General features: G+C 42.9%; 4 non-coding genes across 4 annotated transcripts; 2 read left to right on the top strand and 2 right to left on the bottom strand.

The window, feature by feature from the left end:
• The first annotated feature begins 1083 nt into the window (after positions 1-1083).
• LOC140280717 (U5 spliceosomal RNA) lies at positions 1084-1197 on the top strand. The gene has a single exon (XR_011909648.1). It is a non-coding gene; the product is annotated as a U5 spliceosomal RNA (small nuclear RNA).
• A 308-nt stretch (positions 1198-1505) lies between these two features.
• Positions 1506-1689, top strand: LOC140280443 (U2 spliceosomal RNA). Its single transcript, XR_011909411.1, has one exon. It is a non-coding gene; the product is annotated as a U2 spliceosomal RNA (small nuclear RNA).
• A 10731-nt stretch (positions 1690-12420) lies between these two features.
• Positions 12421-12604, bottom strand: LOC140280444 (U2 spliceosomal RNA). The gene has a single exon (XR_011909412.1). It is a non-coding gene; the product is annotated as a U2 spliceosomal RNA (small nuclear RNA).
• Positions 12605-12912: 308 nt separating this feature from the next.
• Positions 12913-13026, bottom strand: LOC140280736 (U5 spliceosomal RNA). Its single transcript, XR_011909666.1, has one exon. It is a non-coding gene; the product is annotated as a U5 spliceosomal RNA (small nuclear RNA).
• Positions 13027-20466: the final 7440 nt, after the last annotated feature.

Here is a 20466-nt window from a genome sequence, read left to right on the forward strand (position 1 = left end):
TTTGCCACAAGAACTCATAAGTTTGGCAGTATTGCTCTGCCGTCAGCAATCATACACCCATTTTATTTTCGTGAGACATGTGCAGGCACCTGTTCATCTACTGTTCTATCACTATGAATTAGTTTATCTATTATCAATAAGGATACTTCTACAACTACTATCAAAGTATGTCCAGACTTCTTATGTTGTCAGTTGCTATATATGAATAAGTGGGTAGCTACTGACAAGCATTAAGCATGTCACACAGCCCAAACATATAACATTTCAGGACACACCACACAGTTTACAACCACAGTGAAGTGTCAAAGCCCAAACATGTAACATTCAACAGGACACTTACACAACACATTCAAATCAAACAGTCAGACAACATACAAGAACATATACCCCAGCCGGCATTGCTCCCTGCCTATTTTCCTACAGCTCACTATGTGTGCGCACACCTTTATTCACAAACTCTTCAACTTATACTCTTTTACCAAAGCTGCTACAGCTCGATTGGCCGAATACCCTTAGATCCTATTTCGGTGAATTTGACATCTGCCTTACATGTAACAGATTAGCGGTTTAGCAGTTTTAATTTAGTTTGAGTGAAGGAATTCATTTTATAGCAAAATCCGAAATCGTGAAGAACTCATGAAAGTAAGCTTATTCTCGGATTCCTGAAACTTTAGATTTGCTCTTTCTTTTACTGCAAAGTACAACGTTGTTTTTTTTTTTGTTTAAATCTTTCTAGACATGGTAAATATGAAGGACAAAGCAGTTTTAACATAGTTTGAGTGAAGGAATTCATTTTATAGATAAAATCCCAAGAGTCTGCTGAGAAAAGAGAGTGAATGCGAAGTAGACTTTAACACGGCTCTGGGAGCGAGCCGAGTGTGGGCTAACCGGGAGAATTGCTTGAAAGAAACGCGACACCGAATGAGCGGTCAGAACAAAGCCTCAATACGGTGTTCCCGTGGTGTTTTTGTTGCTGCCTTGTCGATTGCACAGGGGCAAGCGTTTCAACCAAGCAACGCTCACCATGGGGAAGGTGGCTATGGCAACTAGCCTGATGCCCTGCTCCCGCAGTGACGGATAATCGTACTCTGGTTTCTCTTCATAACATACAAGTCTTTCGCCTTTTACTAAAGACTTTCGTGGAGAGCAGCACTAATGGGTTGTTTCTATTTTTGGCAGGCTTTACCTTTGCGGGTGAAGCCCTTTCTGTCTGTGCAAAAGAAATCTTGTTACTGTGCAGAGTGACTTCTCTGAGTAGAGTCGCCTTACTTGTTGCGATTGTGCCGATGTTCGAAGCTGGAGTGCAAAGTTGTTGCTTGAATGGTGCTTGCTGGAGCATGCGGGAGTGCAAAGTTATACCATTTAAAAGGGCTGAAGAGTGCTCAGTGCAGCGGGTGGGCGGAGGTGCAACGTGACACTCTGGCCACCTATGGCCATAAAAAGAACACTGCTACAAGTGCGCATTGTGCCAGCAAGGGCCCTCGGACCTGAAACAGTGGACAGTTATCGCTTCTCGGCCTTTTGGCTAAGATCAAGTGTAGTATCTGTTCTTATCAGTTTAATATGTCCTCTATACGAGGACTACATATTAAATGGATTTTTAAGAATAGGAGTTGAAAAAGAAGCTTGCTCCGTTCACTCCAAGCATCGACCCAGTACTGCAGTGCCGCTGGGAACGGTGCGCTCTTCTCTGCTCTTGTGAAAAAGCAAACAGCGGTGCAGGATGGAAGTTTCAGGGAGCCCAAGATGAAACTTTCTTTTAATCTGCTGAGAAAAGAGAGTGAATGCGAAGTAGACTTTAACACAGCTCTGGGAGCGAGCCGAGTGTGGGCTAACCGGGAGAATTGCTTGAAAGAAACGCGACACCCAATGAGTGGTCAGAACAAAGCCTCAATACGGTGTTCCCGTGGTGTTTGTGGCTGCCTTGTCTTTTGCACAGAGTAAAAGACAAGGCAGCCATCGAATAGGGCCCGATTGTTCCTACTTGGTCAGCCGAGGAGCAAGGGGGGGGAGCAAGCGTCTCAACCAAGCAAATCTCACCAAGTAGGAACAATCGGGCCCTATTCGATGGCTGCAACACCTGAAAGAGATATTGATGCGAGACCCGATCAAAAGCTTTTTCAAAGTCTAAATTTAAGATGACAAGCCGGGTGTTTCTGTCTCTAGCGTAATCAATGATGTCTCGAATCAGTACGAGGCTGTCGGTGAGTTGTCTCTCTGAGATGGCACAAGCCTGGTCTGGGTGAATTACCTCCTCTAAAACAGAGGACATCCGTGTCATTAAAACCTTGCTAAAAAGTTTACAGTCAAAGTTTAAAAGTGTGATGGGCCTCCAATTCTTTAGGTCAGTCTTATCATTTTTATCAGAAGTGAAGAAATAAATGAATGCCTATCAACAAATGTGGGATCTAAACTCTAGTGCTTCCTCTAAAATAATTTCCTTTCTCAATTTAGAAATGTGTGTGTGTAAGTCACAAGACCTGTGACACCAAAACGGCTTTCTTTTCTCTACACTCTGCACTATGAGCACACACACCAAATCAGAAAGGGTTTTTTCTCTCTTTCCTACATTATGGACTCTGGGGACACAAAACCGCTCTCTCTTTTTTTTTTTATCGTGTGCCAGGGCGTTGTCTGACGTATTAGATTGTGCTTAAGATACGAATGGGTTTATCAGTCACATCAGAATCCATACATACTGATCCTCCCGTAATAAAATGGTCGGATCTTATCAAACACACTTTGTTTCTTTTTTTTTTTTTTCCCCCTTGTCCTGTTCAGCATTATGGCAGCAGAATTGTAGTCTGAATACCTTTGATGCCAAACAGATTTGCTTTGCCAAGGGAAGTTTTATAAATGTAAAGATCCCCTTGATGCCCATTTATTTATTTTTGTTTACAATATATAACATGTAATAGAACTGAACCGGACCGGGGGACAAGGAAAGAAGAAGAGGAAAGAAGAGGAAACAGAACAAAAATAGAAACAAAAACTAGACAACCAGCTGCTACACCTGTAAAAAACAAAACAGACAACAATCCATGGCCTCTGAGGGGAATCCAGCCTTAGCGCCACCAGGAGCACCTGAAAGTAGACAAGCAGAGAAAAAACATACACACAAACAAACAAAAACAAGCACAAGAAGCGGCAATCGCATACAACACAGCTGTGGATAGATGACCTGAGACGACATGATAACACATCAACTGCTTAGCGAGCATGCTACTGGGCTAATAAATGTGTGTGTGTGTGTGTGTGTGAGAACATGCAACACCCATGGCACAGGATCTACATGGTAACCGTGGTTAGTTATGAGTGTATAAGTGTACAGGGCCACAATCCACAGCCCCCCCCCCAGCAATCAGAAGCAGGCAGAGAGGGCCACAAGACCCAGGCCACCAGCAGCCCCCACGGAGCACAGAACCCAGGAAGCCCACCGCAGGGACAACCATGCATCCACCCAGAAGACTGCAGAGGAAGCCCCCGGACAGAGCCCCCATAAGCATAGGGCAGAGGCCCTCAGAGAGCCAGGGGCAACAGCCCACCGACCCCGCCAGGTCCCAGCCGCCCAGACATGGGCCGTGCACTGGACCCGGGCCCCGGGAGCCCTAGCGCCCCCAAACCCCCCGGCAGAGGCCCCACCCAATACCCAGGAGGGCCAAGTGCCCCAGACAGCCACGCAGTGGGTCAGCGCCTGCCCCAGCGCCCCTGGCCAAGTGCCCTGGGAGTCAAGACGTGCCCACAGGTGGGTGAAGTCGCGAGCAGCGGGGAGAGGCAACGCCGCCCCCCCATCGGGAGAAGCACAGGCAGGCCAGGCGACAGCAAGTCCCAGATCCAGGCCCAATCATTACCACACACACTTTCACGTCCCATACATCCACACATCCTCCCTCCCTCGACTCTGCTGGGGTGTAGTGCAGCGGGCACACCAGGGGGCCAGCAGCCCCCCAGCCACCACAGACCCCGAACCAGCAGAACAATTAATTAATCCTCTTGGCCCCTCCCGAGCAGCAACCAGGAAGCAGGGGTGTGGGAAGAAGACCCCTCCCCTCACCCTTCTGGCTCTTCAATATTTTCTAATAGTGAGCGATTAAAATTGAGGGGCAGCCCAACTTGTAGGACTGGGAGCGCGGCCCTCTGGGCAGCCTACATACCCAAAGAGCCCCGCCCACCCGATGCCACTCAGTGTAACCACCCCCCAAGACCTAATGTGTGTGTGTGAGTGTGTGTTTGATAAGTAGTAATGTCTAAGGTGTAATTAAAACAGGGGCAGGGAACTGCAGAGTGCAACCAAAGGGGACCACCTACGTGGCCCCATCCACTACACCCCACCGAACACACACGCCCCCAAAACCCTTCATGTGTGAGTGTGTGCTGTGTACAGGAGCCAGAAGGGAGAGGGGTATGGGGATATACACTGGGGGCAGCCAGGGACTGGCTGCAATAGGCATCCCCGCTACCTGGGAGCCAACCCAGGACAGGAGGGGCTGATGTCCACCAGGCTCGGGGCCTGCAGCGACCATATTGCGGGAGCTACTGTACCCCCAGAAGGTACCCATCCCGCCCCACCCCACCCCGGAGGACCTCTACAAACAACAAACAAACAACAACAAAAAACAAACAAACAAACCTCCCGGTCACACCAGTCGCAGCAGCCCGGGCCTGAGACCCACCATCACACAGGCCACCCCCCCCCCCCCCCCCCCCCCCCCCCCCAACAGGGGAAAAGCACCGCCCCCCCCCACCGCACGCCCCAGCACTCTGAAAAAAAAACAACCATCTGCGGACACCTTGGAGGTCCCAGAGCAACAAGCCCGGCACCAGGACCTGCACCAACCCACCCATACTGTGGCGCGTCCAGGACAACCCAGCCCCTCCAGGCACAGGCAGGGCCCCCCCCCAGGCGCAACGCAGCGCCCAGCCACCAGGGCCCAGGCCCAGCACCACCACCCATGCCGGAGCGGCCCAGCCACCCGGCATAGAGCCAGCAGCCACCACCCCAAGGCCTCTATGTGACCCCGCCCCACACCGCAAGACAGTCCCACCCGCAAGCCCCCAAAACTGCCCTCCAAGCCCGACACACAGTCCCCCCCAGCAATGACCAACCTGGTCCCCACGACCCGCGAGACCACCAGACGCCCGAAGCCACACAGCCCCCCCCAGCACACACCCAACCGCCCAGAGCGACGGGACAGCAACCCACCACCACCACTATGTGATAAAGCTAATCAGCGGGAACCAGAGAGAGTTAAATTCAGCCAATTGATGTTTTGAGGAGGCAGACATTGTTTCCATGCTAATATAATCTAAAAGAAAATTTCTAAACTGGTTAATACACAGATTGTTCTTCGCTTTCCAGTTCATGAGAATAGTTTTCTTTGCGATACATAACACTGTGAGAACCATGTGTGCTGAGTTCATTTCCATGTTGATGTTGTCTAAGTCACCCAGTATGCACAGTCTGGGGCATGCAGGGATGCTACACTTTAGCCATGTTGATAGGTCCGCACAGACTTCAAGCCAGAACTTCTGGACAGGCGCACAGAACCACAAAGCGTGTGCATAATCATCAGGTGTGTTATCTGTGCAATGTGAGCAGATGTTTGAGTGTGTCAGACCCATCCTGAACATCCTTTGTCCTGTATAGTGTGTTCTATGAAGGATTTTGTATTGTATGAGCTGTAAATTAGAATTCTGAGTCATTCTGAAGGTGTTCAAACATATTTGTGGCCAGAAGCTATGACTAGAACTGATGGATAAATCTGCCTCCCATTTTGAGGATGGAAGAGACATTGTGTCATCTATTTTAGACAATAATTTATATATTTTTGATAGTAGTTTTGGGGTGCAGATGCTTAGAAATTCTACTACCCTAATCGGGAGTTGTAAGTCTGGTTGGTGGAGGATATATTTCTTTGTTATTATAGACTTAAGTTGTTGATATTCTAGGAATGTATTGCTGCCTATCTCGTGTTGTGATATGAGCTCATCAAATTAAATAAAATGTCCATTTTGGATTATATGTTCCAGATGTTTGATTCCTTTGATCTTCCACAGAGTAAAGTTTAGCATTTTTTTGTTTTGCAGGATGTCAGGATTGTTCCAGATGGGTGTAAGCTTACATGGGACAATTGAAGACTTTGTTATTTTAAGAAATTCCCACCAGGCTGTCAGAGAGGTGCTGATGTTAATGCTTTTGAAACATTTGTGATGTTTTACGTTTTGACTAATAAGTGGCAGGTCAGAGATTTCCAGATTATCACACAATGCTTGTTCTACATTTATCCATGGTTCATCTATTGGGCTAGGTTTAAACCATTTTGATATATACTGTAACCTATTGGCTAAGGAATAGTGCTGAAAATTAGGTAAATCTAATCCACCACTGTCCTTGGTCTTCTGTAGGGTTTTTAAACTAATACGTGGTGGTTTGTTTTTCCACAGAAATTTGGAGATGCAAGAATCTAGTGACTTAAACCAAGTAGCAGATGGTTTTATGGGGATCATTGAGAACAAATAATTAACTTTTGGTAGTATCATCATTTTAATGGTTGTAACTCTCCCCATAAGTGATATAGGTAAGGACTTCCAACGAGAGAGATCGTCCTCTACTGTCTTTAATAATTGCACATAATTTAGCTTTGTTAGCTCTGAGAGCCTGGAGGAAATGTTTATGCCTAAATATCTGATATTTCCTGACTGTAAAGTGATTGCAGGTATATTCTGGACTCTGCAGTTAATGGGCAGAACTGTCTTAGACCAATTGATAGAGTAGTCAGAAAGTGCTGAGAATTTATTTATGAGTGTGATCGTGTGAGTGAGAGACGTTTGAGAGTTCTGAAGGAAAAGTAAAACATCATCAGCATAAAGACTTATTTTATGCTCAATATTTTGGGGTTGGATGCCTTTAATATTTCTATCTTGTCTGATAGCAGCTGCTAAAGGTTCGATGAAAATAGCAAAAAGTGAGGGAGAAAGTGGGCAACCCTGTCTTGTACCTCTCTGCAGACTGAAGTTTGGAGAGGTTTGATCATTTGTCCTAACACACGCATTTGGGGAGCTATATAATATCCTTATCCAGTTGATGAAGTGTGACCCAAACCCAAATTTGTTTAATGCTGCGAATAAAAATTTCCAGTTCACTCGATCAAATGCTTTTTCTGCATCTAGAGAGACTATTGTGGTTTCCAGGTTGTTGATGTTAGAATAGTCTATGAGATTAATTAGCCTGCGAGTGTTAGTGGATGTCTACCCTTTATAAAACCTGTCTGGTCAGGATGTATTATAAGTGGAGTTATTTTTTCTATTCTTTTGGCGAGGGCTTTACAAATTATTTTGAGGTCTGCATTTATTAGAGATATTGGGCGGTAGCTGGATGGAAGTATGGGGTCTTTTCCTGGTTTCTGTAGCAAGATAATGTTAGCAGAGTTCATGTGTGGGGATAATCTGCCATTCTGCTTAACTTGTAATACCATTTTGTGAAATGCAGGTGCCAAAACAGTCCAAAATTCTTTGTAGAACTCTGCTGGAAAACCATCTGGTCCCGGGGCTTTGTTACTAGGCATATGTTGAAGGGCTTCATGGAGTTCTCCTATTGAAAGAGGTGAATCCAGAGCCATTGCCTGTTCGGTTTGTAATTTTGGAAGGTTGATATTACTAAGAAACTGATCTATGTTACTGTCTGATGGATCATTTTGTGATGAATATAAGGTTTTATAGAAGTCCCTAAAAGCATTGTTGATTATATCGGGGTCATGGGTGACATTTCCTTTTGAGTCTTTAACAGAAGTGATTGTTTTTTTCTCTTTGTTTCTCTTTAGTTGGTTAGCTAGGAACCTTCCAGATTTATTGCCGTGCTCAAAGTTCTCCAAGCGAAGTCTTTGTATGAGAAACTGTGTTTGTTTATCAATAATTTTGTTTAATTCAAGTTTAGCTTTTCTTAATTCATTCAGTGTGTGTTCCTCTTTGGAGGTACTGTAGACAATTTCTAATGATTTAATCCTGAGTTCTAAATCTGATTTCCTTGAACTTTCCCTCTTTTTCTTATTTGATGAAAAAGAGATTATTTTGCCTCTCATAACTGCTTTTCCGGCTTCCCAAAGAGTACAAGCTGACATTCCTGGCAGGTCATTATTTTCTAAATATACAGACCATTCCCTTTTGAAATAATTAATAAAATCAGGGTATTTTAGTAATGATGTATTAAATCTCCAATTCCTAGCTGGTGGTGTAACTCTGTTATTCTTCAGTGTGATAGAAACTGGAGCGTGATCACTGATAGTGATGGGGTGGATTTTGGTGTCTGAAATATCCCTCATCAAGGAACTGCTAACTAAGAAATAATCTATTCTTGAGTATGAGTGGTGTACCGGTGAGAAGAAGGTGTATTCTCTAAGAGTGGGGTGGTGGGAGCGCCAAGCATCACAAAGACCAAAATCTTTCATATACTGTTTAACAATATTCGTGGACTGCCAGTTCCGCTGACTTCCTGAAGTACTGAGTCTGTCTACTCCTGAGTCTAATACCATGTTAAAGTCCCCTCCTATGATGAGTGTGTTATCTGAGTGATCAGAGAGTGAAGTGAAAATGGAGTGAAAAAATGAGGGGTCATCCACATTTGGACCATATATATTTGCAATGCATAAATTCATATTTTGAACAGATAAATTAACTATTAGAAATCTACCTTCTGGATCTATAACTGTGTTGTTTACGGTGAAATTTACTCTTCTATTTATCAGAATGGCTACACCTCTTTGTCTGGAGTTGTAACAGGATGAGTACACATGAGGAAACTGTGCTGTGGTGAGAACATCAGCTACAGTCTTTGATAAATGAATCTCCTGTAATAAAACAATGTCCGCCTGTAAATCCTTCAATTTATTGGAGATTTTTAATCTCTTCTCCCTGGACCCAGCTCCATGCACATTCCATGAGATAAACCTCAGTGTGGACATGCTCAGACTAACGCAGTGAGTGCTGGATGCTTGCTAAAAGCATCCCGTGCGTATGTGTGCATATATGCTTCCGTGAACATGCCATTGTTGGTGTTTCAGTTGTCAGTATGAGCTTGCTACAATATGTACTTGCGCTGTCGATGCTGTGTGGAACTTGATTATGTGCTCTGCTCAAAACTCTATGTGCGCCGTGCTTGTTAACATTACTTATTAAGGTGGAAATGCAGCGGGTTGGGGAAGAAAGACAGAATAGAAAAACAGTGCAAAAGAGTGGAAGTGTGAGATAGAAAAAGGAAAAACAAAAACAAAAAAACATACCCAAATAAACAAATATGAACTGCATACATCCTATGCTGGTGAGACTGGCAGTGAGCTATATATTTTGCCTTGAGAGATAACTGTGAATTGGATAGATTATTTCAGAGTTACTTATGTACCATCTATGGTGATATGATTTATACAAGTTAACGAATACAGATCACCTGGAGTTTAGAAGAGCCAAGGAGTGGTTTCCTGGTCGCGGTACAGCTGCCCGTTGATGAATAACTTATCCACCGCGATGACAGCTCGGGAGCCTCCTTCCATGAACTTTCTCCGGATGGGGAACAGAACCCTGCGTCTTTCCAGGATTTCTTTGGGAAACTGGTCGTTGACGCTGAAGTCCGTTCCTCTCAGCTCCCTGCCGCGTCCCCTCACCTGGACCTTCTGTTGGAAATGCTCGAACTTGGCCACAATCGGTCTCGGTCGGCGGGCATCAGGTTTCTTCCCTCCCAGGCGGTGGACTCGGTGAAAAGTAATGTTTTTCACTACATCTCCTGGAAGTTTCAGCTGATTTTGAATGAAGTTTTTTACTGCGAGTTCAGGATCCTCGTCTGCCTGCTCCGGGATTCCAGAAAACACCAGATTGTCCCTCATACTACGAGCCTGGAGATCAATAATTGATTCTTTCATCCTCTTGTTCTCGTCAGAGATTCGGCTCATTCCCTCGGTGAGTGTTTTCACCGATCCTCTGAGGGCTGCGTTTTCTGCAGCCAGCGTCTGCACCTGTTGCTGGCTGAACTCCAACGACTCCCGTAATGCCTGGAACTCTCTGTGTAGAATTTCTAACAGAGACATACGGGCGTCGAAGCTGGATAATTTGTTATCGATCGATGTTAAAATGTCCGTCGAATCATTACCAGCTGGAGAAGTCGCTCCGGGTGACTCTTCATTGCGACTTCTCTTTGAAGTTGAAGCCTTGCTGCTAGCAGATGGGGTTTGGTTGGTTTTCCCCATGACGATCCTGTCAAAACACTCGTCGATGAAATCCGTGAGGCTCTCCAGGCTTTCTTCACTGTACTCCAGTGTTTTGTTTTTGTTTCACCCGATAATATATTTATTTAAACAGTAGTTATTGGCGTAATTATAATCTTACTATATTGTTTGCTGTATTTGAGGCGCGCCATGTTTGAATCTGCCGATAGTCTCACACAATCTCGCGACACTACAGCCGTGTTAAAGTCTACTTCGCAATCACTCTCTTTTCTCAGCAGACTCTTGGGATTTTATCAATAAAATGAATTCCTTCACTCAAACTATGTTAAAACTGCTTTGTCCTTCATATTTACCATGTCTTGAAAGATTTAAACAAAAAAACCAACGTTGTACTTTGCAGTAAAAGAAATAGCAAATCTAAAGTTTCAGGAATCCGAGAATGAGCTTACTTTCATGAGTTCTTCACGATTTCGGATTTTGCTATAAAATGAATTCCTTCACTCAAACTAAATTAAAACTGCTAAACCGCTAATCTGTTACATGTAAGGCAGATGTCAAATTCACCGAATTAGGATTATTCGGTATTCGGCCAATCGAGCTGTAGCAGCTTTGGTAAAAGAGTATAAGTTGAAGAGTTTGTGAATAAAGGTGTGCGCACACATAGTGAGCTGTAGGAAAATAGGCAGGGAGCAATGCCGGCTGGGGTATATGTTCTTGTATGTTGTCTGACTGTTTGATTTGAATGTGTTGTGTAAGTGTCCTGTTGAATGTTACATGTTTGGGCTTTGACACGCTTTACTGTGGTTGTTAACTGTGTGGTGTGTCCTGAAATGTTATATGTTTGGGCTGTGTGACATGCTTAATGCTTTTCAGTAGCTACCCACTTATTCATATATAGCAACTGACAACGTAAGAAGTCCGGACATACTTTGATAGAGTAGTTGTAGAAGTATCCTTATTGATAATAGATAAACTAATTCATAGTGATAGAACAGTAGATGAACAGGTGCCTGCACATGTCTCACGAAAATAAAATGGATGTATGATTGCTGACGGCAGAGCAATACTGCCAAACTTATGAGTTCTTGTGGCAAACTTGATTCAGTGTCTTGACGTGTATACGCTGTTTTGCTGACTTGATTGTCACAAGAAACAAAGTGTGTTTGATAAGATCCGACCATTTTATTACGGGAGGATCAGTATGTATGGATTCTGATGTGACTGATAAACCCATTCGTATCTTAAGCACAATCTAATACGTCAGACAATGCCCTGGCACACGATAAAAAAAAAAAGAGAGAGCGGTTTTGTGTCCCCACAGTCCATAATGTAGGAAAGAGAGAAAAAACCCTTTCTGATTTGGTGTGTGTGCTCATAGTGCAGAGTGTAGAGAAAAGAAAGCCGTTTTGGTGTCACAGGTGTTGTGACTTACACACACACATTTCTAAATTGAGAAAGGAAATTATTTTAGAGGAAGCACTAGAGTTTAGATCCCACATTTGTTGATAGGCATTCATTTATTTCTTCACTTCTGATAAAAATGATAAGACTGACCTAAAGAATTGGAGGCCCATCACACTTTTAAACTTTGACTGTAAACTTTTTAGCAAGGTTTTAACGACACGGATGTCCTCTGTTTTAGAGGAGGTAATTCACCCAGACCAGGCTTGTGCCATCTCAGAGAGACAACTCACCGACAGCCTCGTACTGATTCGAGACATCATTGATTACGCTAGAGACAGAAACACCCGGCTTGTCATCTTAAATTTAGACTTTGAAAAAGCTTTTGATCGGGTCTCGCATCAATATCTCTTTCAGGTGTTGCAGCCATCGAATAGGGCCCAATTGTTCCTACTTGGTGAGATTTGCTTGGTTGAGACGCTTGCTCCCCCCCCTTGCTCCTCGGTTGACCAAGTAGGAACAATCGGGCCCTATTCGATGGCTGCCTTGTCTTTTACTCTGTGCAAAAGACAAGGCAGCCACAAACACCACGGGAACACCGTATTGAGGCTTTGTTCTGACCACTCATTCGGTGTCGCGTTTCTTTCAAGCAATTCTCCCGGTTAGCCCACACTCGGCTCGCTCCCAGAGCTGTGTTAAAGTCTACTTCGCATTCACTCTCTTTTCTCAGCAGATTAAAAGAAAGTTTAATCTTGGGCTCCCTGAAACTTCCATCCTGCACCGCTGTTTGCTTTTTCACAAGAGCAGAGAAGAGCGCACCGTTCCCAGCGGCACTGCAGTACTGGGTCGATGCTTGGAGTGAACGGAGCAAGCTTCTTTTTCAACTCCTATTCTTAAAAATCCATTTAATATGTAGTCCTCGTATAGAGGACATATTAAACTGATAAGAACAGATACTACACTTGATCTTAGCCAAAAGGCCGAGAAGCGATAACTGTCCACTGTTTCAGGTCCGAGGGTCCTTGCTGGCACAATGCGCACTTGTAGCAGTGTTCTTTTTATGGCCATAGGTGGCCAGAGTGTCACGTTGCACCTCCGCCCACCCGCTGCACTGAGCACTCTTCAGCCCTTTTAAATGGTATAACTTTGCACTCCCGCATGCTCCAGCAAGCACCATTCAAGCAACAACTTTGCACTCCAGCTTCGAACATCGGCACAATCGCAACGAGTAAGGCGACTCTACTCAGAGAAGTCACTCTGCACAGTAACAAGATTTCTTTTGCACAGACAGAAAGGGCTTCACCTGCAAAGGTAAAGCCTGCCAAAAATAGAAACAACTCATTAGTGCTGCTCTCCAAGAAAGTCTTTAGTAAAAGGCGAAAGACTTGTATGTTATGAAGAGAAACCAGAGTACGATTATCCGTCACTGCGGGAGCAGGGCATCAGGCTAGTTGCCATAGCCACCTTCCCCATGGTGAGCGTTGCTTGGTTGAAACGCTTGCCCCTGTGCAATCGACAAGGCAGCAACAAAAACACCACAGGAACACCGTATTGAGGCTTTGTTCTGACCGCTCATTCGGTGTCGCGTTTCTTTCAAGCAATTCTCCCGGTTAGCCCAAACTCGGCTCGCTCCCAGAGCCGTGTTAAAGTCTACTTCGCATTCACTCTCTTTTCTCAGCAGACTCTTGGGATTTTATCTATAAAATGAATTCCTTCACTCAAACTATGTTAAAACTGCTTTGTCCTTCATATTTACCATGTCTAGAAAGATTTAAACAAAAAAAAAACAACGTTGTACTTTGCAGTAAAAGAAAGAGCAAATCTAAAGTTTCAGGAATCCGAGAATAAGCTTACTTTCATGAGTTCTTCACGATTTCGGATTTTGCTATAAAATGAATTCCTTCACTCAAACTAAATTAAAACTGCTAAACCGCTAATCTGTTACATGTAAGGCAGATGTCAAATTCACCGAAATAGGATCTAAGGGTATTCGGCCAATCGAGCTGTAGCAGCTTTGGTAAAAGAGTATAAGTTGAAGAGTTTGTGAATAAAGGTGTGCGCACACATAGTGAGCTGTAGGAAAATAGGCAGGGAGCAGTGCCGGCTGGGGTATATGTTCTTGTATGTTGTCTGACTGTTTGATTTGAATGTGTTGTGTAAGTGTCCTGTTGAATGTTTGGGCTTTGACACTTCACTGTGGTTGTTAACTGTGTGGTGTGTCCTGAAATGTTATATGTTTGGGCTGTGAGACATGCTTAATGCTTGTCAGTAGCTACCCACTTATTCATATATAGCAACTGACAACATAAGAAGTCTGGACATACTTTGATAGTAGTTGTAGAAGTATCCTTATTGATAATAGATAAACTAATTCATAGTGATAGAACAGTAGATGAACAGGTGCCTGCACGTCTCACGAAAATAAAATGGGTGTATGATTGCTGACGGCAGAGCAATACTGCCAAACTTATGAGTTCTTGTGGCAAACTTGATTCAGTGTCTTGACGTGTATACGCTGTTTCGCTGACTTGATTGTCACAAGAAACAAAGTGTGTTTGATAAGATCCGACCATTTTATTACGGGAGGATCAGTATGTATGGATTCTGATGTGACTGATAAACCCATTCGTATCTTAAGCATAATCTAATACGTGAGACAACGCCCTGGCACACAATCAAAAAAAAAAGAGAGAGCGGTTTTGTGTCCCCACAGTCCATAATGTAGAAAAGAGAGAAAAAAGCCTTTCTGATTTGGTGTGTGTGCTCATAGTGCAGAGTGTAGAGAAAAGAGAGAAAAGAAAGCCGTTTTGGTGTCACGGGTGTTGTGACTTACACACACACATTTCTGAATTGAGAAAAGAAATTATTTTAGAGGAAGCAGTAGAGTTTAGATCCCACATTTGTTGATAGGCATTCATTTATTTCTTCACTTCTGATGAAGTTTCAACAATAAACAACAAACTTTGTATTATGAGAAAGAACCAGACTCATTCTTCAGGAATCCGAAAATAAGCACGAATTCGGATTCTCCTATAAAACGAATTAATTAACTCAAACCAAGTTAAGACTGCTTTGTCCTTCATATTTATTCATGTCTAATCAAGTTTCAACGATAAACAACGTTGTACTTTGTAGAATGAGAAAGAACTTCTTCAGCAATAAGCATCTCTCGACATATGACGAAATACAGATTTTGCTATAAAATTAATTTCTTCTATCAGCGTGACTTAAAAAACTGTTTGTCCTCCTTATTTATCCACTTCAAATCAAGTTTCAACAATTAAATAAAAATTGTAGTTTGAGAAAGAACAACTTAATCTTCAGCAATAAGTATAAAAAGAGGGTAACAAAAGGTGCAAATGCCAACCATACATCACTAAAAGGTGGAGCGGAAGTATTCAGCTGCAAGTAGGTGTGAATGTTCGACCATAATTTGTAAAAAGTGGGTAAGAAAAGGTTCGAATGCCCGACTAAATATTAACAAAAGCGGGAGGAGAGGTCTTCGGATGAGAGTGGGTGAGAATTTCCTACCATACAAGTATGGTGGAGAGGAAGCTGTGATTGGCCGACAATAGTAAAAAGCAGGTGAGAAAAGGTGCGAATGTCAAAACATACATGATCAAAACAGGGAGCGGAGGTGTTTGGCTGCGACAAGGTGTGAATGTCCACCCATAATTAATGAAAAACGGGCAACAAGTAGGTTCGAATGCCCAACCATACATCATCAAAAGCAGGAGTGGATGTGTTCGGCTTCAAGAAGGTATGAATGTCCATCAATAATTGCTATAAAACATGAAAGAAAATTTTCGAATATCAAACCGCACATAATCATAAGCGGGAGAGGAGGTGTTCCGCTGCAAGAAGGTGTGAATATCCACCCATAATTACTGAAAAATGGGTAAGAAAAGGTGCGAATGCCCAACCATACATCATCAAAAGCAGGAGTGGATGTGTTCGGCTACAAGAAGGTTTGAATGTCCGACCATAGTTTGTAAAAAGCGGGTAAGAACAGGTTTGTATGCCCGACTGTACACAATCAAAAGAGGGAGCGGAGTTGTTCAGCTACAAGAAGGTGTGAAAGTCCGACCATGGTTTGTAAAAAGCGGGTAAGAACAGGTTCGTATGCCCGAATATACACCATCAAATGCAGGAGCGGAGGTGTTCGGCTGTGAGTAGGTGTGAATCTCCAACCATAATTGCTGAAAAATGTGTTAGAAAAGGTAAGAATGCCGGTCCATACATCATCAAAAGCGGGAGAGGTGGTGTTCGGCTGCAAGTAGGTGTGAATGTCCAGCCATAATTACTCACAAATGGGTAAGAATAGGTAGTATTGCCAGACCATACATGATCAAAACAGGGAGCGGAGGTGGTTAAGCTGCAAGAAGGTGTTAATGTCCGACTAAAGTTTGTAAAAAGCGGGTAAGAAAAGGTGCGAATGCCCGACAATGTATGATCAAAAGAGGGAGCGGAGGTTTTCGGCTGAAAGAAGGTCTGAATGTCCAACCATAATTTGTAAAAACCGGGGAAGAAAAGGCTCGAAAGCCCAACTATACACCATCAAAAGCTGGAGCGGAGGTGTTCAGCTGCAAGAAGGTCTGAATGTCCATCAATAATTGCTAGAAAACATGAAAGAGAATTTTCGAATATCAAACCGCACATGATAATAAGCGGGAGAGGAGGTGTTCAGCTGCAAGGTGTGAATGTCCACCCATAATTACTGAAAAATGGGTAAGAAAAGGTGCGAATTCCCAACCATACATCATCAAATGCATGAGTGGATGTGTTCAGCTACAAGAAGGTTTGAATGTCCAACCATAGTTTGTAAAAAGCGGGTAAGAACAGGTTCGAATGCCCAAACATACACCATCAAAAGCGGGAGCAGAGGTGTTCAGGTGCAAGAAGGTCTGAATGTCCGACCAAAAATTACTGAAAAATGGGTAAGAAAAGGTGCGAATGCCAAATCATACATCATCAAAAGCAGGAGCGGATGTGTTCGGCTACAAGAAGGTTTGAATGTCCAACCATAGTAAGTAATAGGCGGGTAAGAAAAGGCTCGAATGCCCGACTATATACCAACAACAGCGGAAGCGGAGGTGTTCGGCTGCAAGACGGTGTGAACGTCCGACCAAAGTTTGTAAAAAGCAGTTAAGAAAATGTTCGAATATCCAACCAAACATAATCAAAAGCGGGAGCAGAGCTGTTCGACTGCAAGTAGGTGTGAATATCAGATCATAATTTGCAAAAAGCTGTTGAGAAAGGGTGAGAATGCCCGACTATACACTATCAAATGTGGGAGCGGAGGTGTTCGTCTGTGAGTAGGTGTGAATGTCCGACCATAATTGCTGAAAAATGTGTTAGAAAAGGTAAGAATGCCGGACCATATATCATCAAAAGCGGGAGAGGTTGTGTTCGGCTGCAAGTAGGTGTGAATGTCCAGCCATAATTACTCACAAACGGGTAAGAAAAGGTAGTATTGCCAGACCATATATGATCAAAACAGGGAGCGGAGGTGGTTCAGCTGCAAGAAGGTTTGAATGTCCGACTAAAGTTCAAATATATTAAAGAAAGCGGGAGGAGAGGTCTTCGGATGAGAGTGGTTGAAAATTTCCGACCATAATGTATAAAATGCGGTGAAAAAAAGGTGTGATAGAACACTAAAAGGTGGAGCGGAAGTGTTCGGCTGCAAGAAGGTGTGAATGTCCGACTATATTTGGTGAAAAGCAGGTGAAGCAAGGTCTGAATGCCAAACCTTACATCATCAAATGCGAGATCAGAGGTGTTTGGCTGCAAGAAGGCCATAGTTTGCCAAAAGCGGGTAAGGTGCGAATGTCCGACTAAATATCAAAAAAATTTGGGGCAGAGGTCTTCGGATGCAAGTGGGTGTGAATATCCAACCATACAAGTATGGTGGAGAGGAAGCTGTGAATAGCCGACCATAGTTTGGAAAAAGCGGGTAAGAAAAGGTTTGAATACCCGAACATACACCATCAAAAGAGGGAGCGGAGGTGTTCCGCTGTACGAAGGTGTGAATGTCCGACCATAGTTGGTAAAAAGCGGGTAAGAAAAGGTTAAAATACCCGACTGTACACAATCAATAGCGGGAGCGGATGTGTTCGGCTACAAGAAGGTGTGAAAGTCCGACCATGGTTTGTAAAAAGCGGGTAAGAAAAGGTGCGAATGTCCGACAATGTATGATCAAAAGAGAGAGCGGAGGTTTTCGGATACAAGAAGGTTTGAATGTCCCACCATAGTTTGTAAAAAGCGGGTAAGAAAAGGTTCGAATGCCCGACTATACACCATCAAAAGCGGGAGCAGAGGTGTTCCGCTGTAAGACGGTGTGAATGTCCGACCATAGTTGGTAAAAAGCGGGTAAGAAAAGGTAAGAATGCCCAACCATAAATTATCAAAAGCGGCAGCAGAGTTTCGGCTCGTATTTATCAATGTCTAGATAGATTTCAACAAAAAACAACGTTGTACTTTGCAGTAAAAGAAAGTGCAAATCAAAAGTTTTAGGAATCCGAGAATAAGCTTATTTTCATGAGTTCTGCACGATTTCGGATTTTATGTATAAAATGAATTCCTTCACGCAAACTAAGTTAACACTGCTTTGTCCTTCATATGTACCCATTTCTACATATATTTCAAGCATAAACTTTCTCATACTACCCTAAATGAGAAAGAGCCAAACTTGTGATTAAGCCATACGACCCTTTTGAGGAGTTCTGCATGGTTTGGGATTTTATCTATAAAATTAATTCCTTCACTCAAACTATGTTAAAACGGCTTTTACCTTCATATTTATCAATGTCTCGATAGATTTAAACAAAAAAACAACGTTGTACTTTGCAATAAAAGACAGAGCAAATCAAAAGTTTTAGGAATCCGAGAATAAGCTTATTTTCATGAGTTCTGCACGATTTCGGATTTTATGTATAAAATGAATTCATTCACTCAAACCAAGTTAAAACTGCCTTTTCCTTCATATTTATCAATGTCTAGATCGACTTCAACAAAGAACAACATTGTATTTTGCAGTAGAAGAAAGAGCAAAACTGAAGGATCAGGAATCCGAGAATAAGCTTCTTTTCATACGTTCTGCATGATTTGGGATTTTATGTATAAAATGAATTCCTTCACTCAAACTAAGTTAACACTGCTTTGTCCTTCATATGTACCCATTTCTACATATATTTCAAGCATAAACTTCCTCATACTACCCTGAATGAGAAAGAGCCACACTTGTGATTAAGCCATACGCCCCTTTTGAGGAGTTCTGCATGATTTGGGATTTTATCTATAAAATCAATTCCTTCACTCAAACTATGTTAAAACGGCTTTTACCTTCATATTTATCAATGTCTCGATAGATTTAAACAAAAAAACAACGTTGTACTTTGCAGTAAAAGAAAGAGCCAATCAAAAGTTTTAGGAATCCGAGAATAAGCTTATTTTCATGAGTTCTGCACGATTTCGGATTTTATGTATAAAATGAATTCATTCACTCAAACCAAGTTAAAACTGCTTTTTCATTCATATTTATCAATGTCTGGATCGACTTCAACAAAGAAAAACATTGTATTTTGCAGTAGAAGAAAGAGCAAAACTGAAGTTTCCTGAACTGATCAGGAATCCGAGAATAAGCTTATTTTCTTATTGGCAAGTGGGAACTGCTTTGTCCTTCATATTTATCAATGTGTAGATGGATTTCAACTTCTTCTACTGCAAAGTCCAATGTTTTTCTTTGTTGAAGTCGATCTAGACATTGATGAATATGGAAGGACAAAGCAGTTTTAACTTGGTTTGAGCAAAGCAATTCATTTTATAGCAAAATCCGAAATCGTGCAGAACTCATGAAAGCAGGCTTATACTCGGATTCCTGAAACTTTAGATTTGCTCTTTCTTTTACTGCAAAGTACAACGTTGTTTTTTTGTTTAAATCTTTGTAGACATGGTAAATATGAAGGACAAATCAGTTTTAACATAGTTTGAGTGAAGTAATGCATTTTATAAGCAAAATCCCAAATCATGCAGAACTCACGAAAAGCTTTTTCTCGCTTTTCACTGCTTTTTACAAACTTTGGTCGGACGTTCACACCTTCTTGCATCCGAACACCTCCGCTTCCGCTTTTGATGATGTATATTCGGGCATTTGAACCTTTTTTTACCCGCTTTTTACAAACCATTGTTGGACTTTCACACCTTCTTGCAGCCGAACACCACCTCTACCGCTTTTGATGATGTATGGTTCAGTATTCTTACCTTTTCTAACACATTTTTCAGCAATTATGGTCGGAGATTCACACCTACTCACAGCTGGACACCTCCGCTCCCGCTTTTGATCATACAATGTCGGGACATCGCTCCTTGTCTTACCAGCTTTTTACAAACTTTAGTCGAACATTCACACCTTCTTGCAGCTGAACACCTCCGCTCCCGCTTTTGATGATGTATAGTCGGGCTTTCAAGCCTTTTCTTAACCGGTTTTTACAAATTATGGTTGGACATTCAGACCTTGCAGCCGAACACCTCCGCTCTCTCTTTTGATCATACATTGTTGGGCATTCGCACCTTGTCTTACCCGCTTTTTACAAACTATAGTCAGACATTCACACCTTGCAGCTGAACCTCCACTCCCTGTTTTGATCATGTATGGTCTGGCAATACTACCTTTTCTTCCCCCGTTTGTGAGTAATTATGGCTGGACATTCACACCTACTTGCAGTCGAACAGCTCTGCTCCCGCTTTTGATTATGTTTGGTTGGATATTCGAACCTTTTCTTATCTGCTTTTTACAAACCATGGTCGGACTTTCACACCTTCTTGTAGCCGAACAACTCCGCTCCCGCTATTGATT

This window comes from Leuresthes tenuis, unplaced genomic scaffold (genome assembly GCF_036924035.1).
Source record: "Leuresthes tenuis unplaced genomic scaffold, fLeuTen1.0.hap1 SCAF_21, whole genome shotgun sequence".
Taxonomy (NCBI): Eukaryota; Metazoa; Chordata; class Actinopteri; order Atheriniformes; family Atherinopsidae; genus Leuresthes; species Leuresthes tenuis.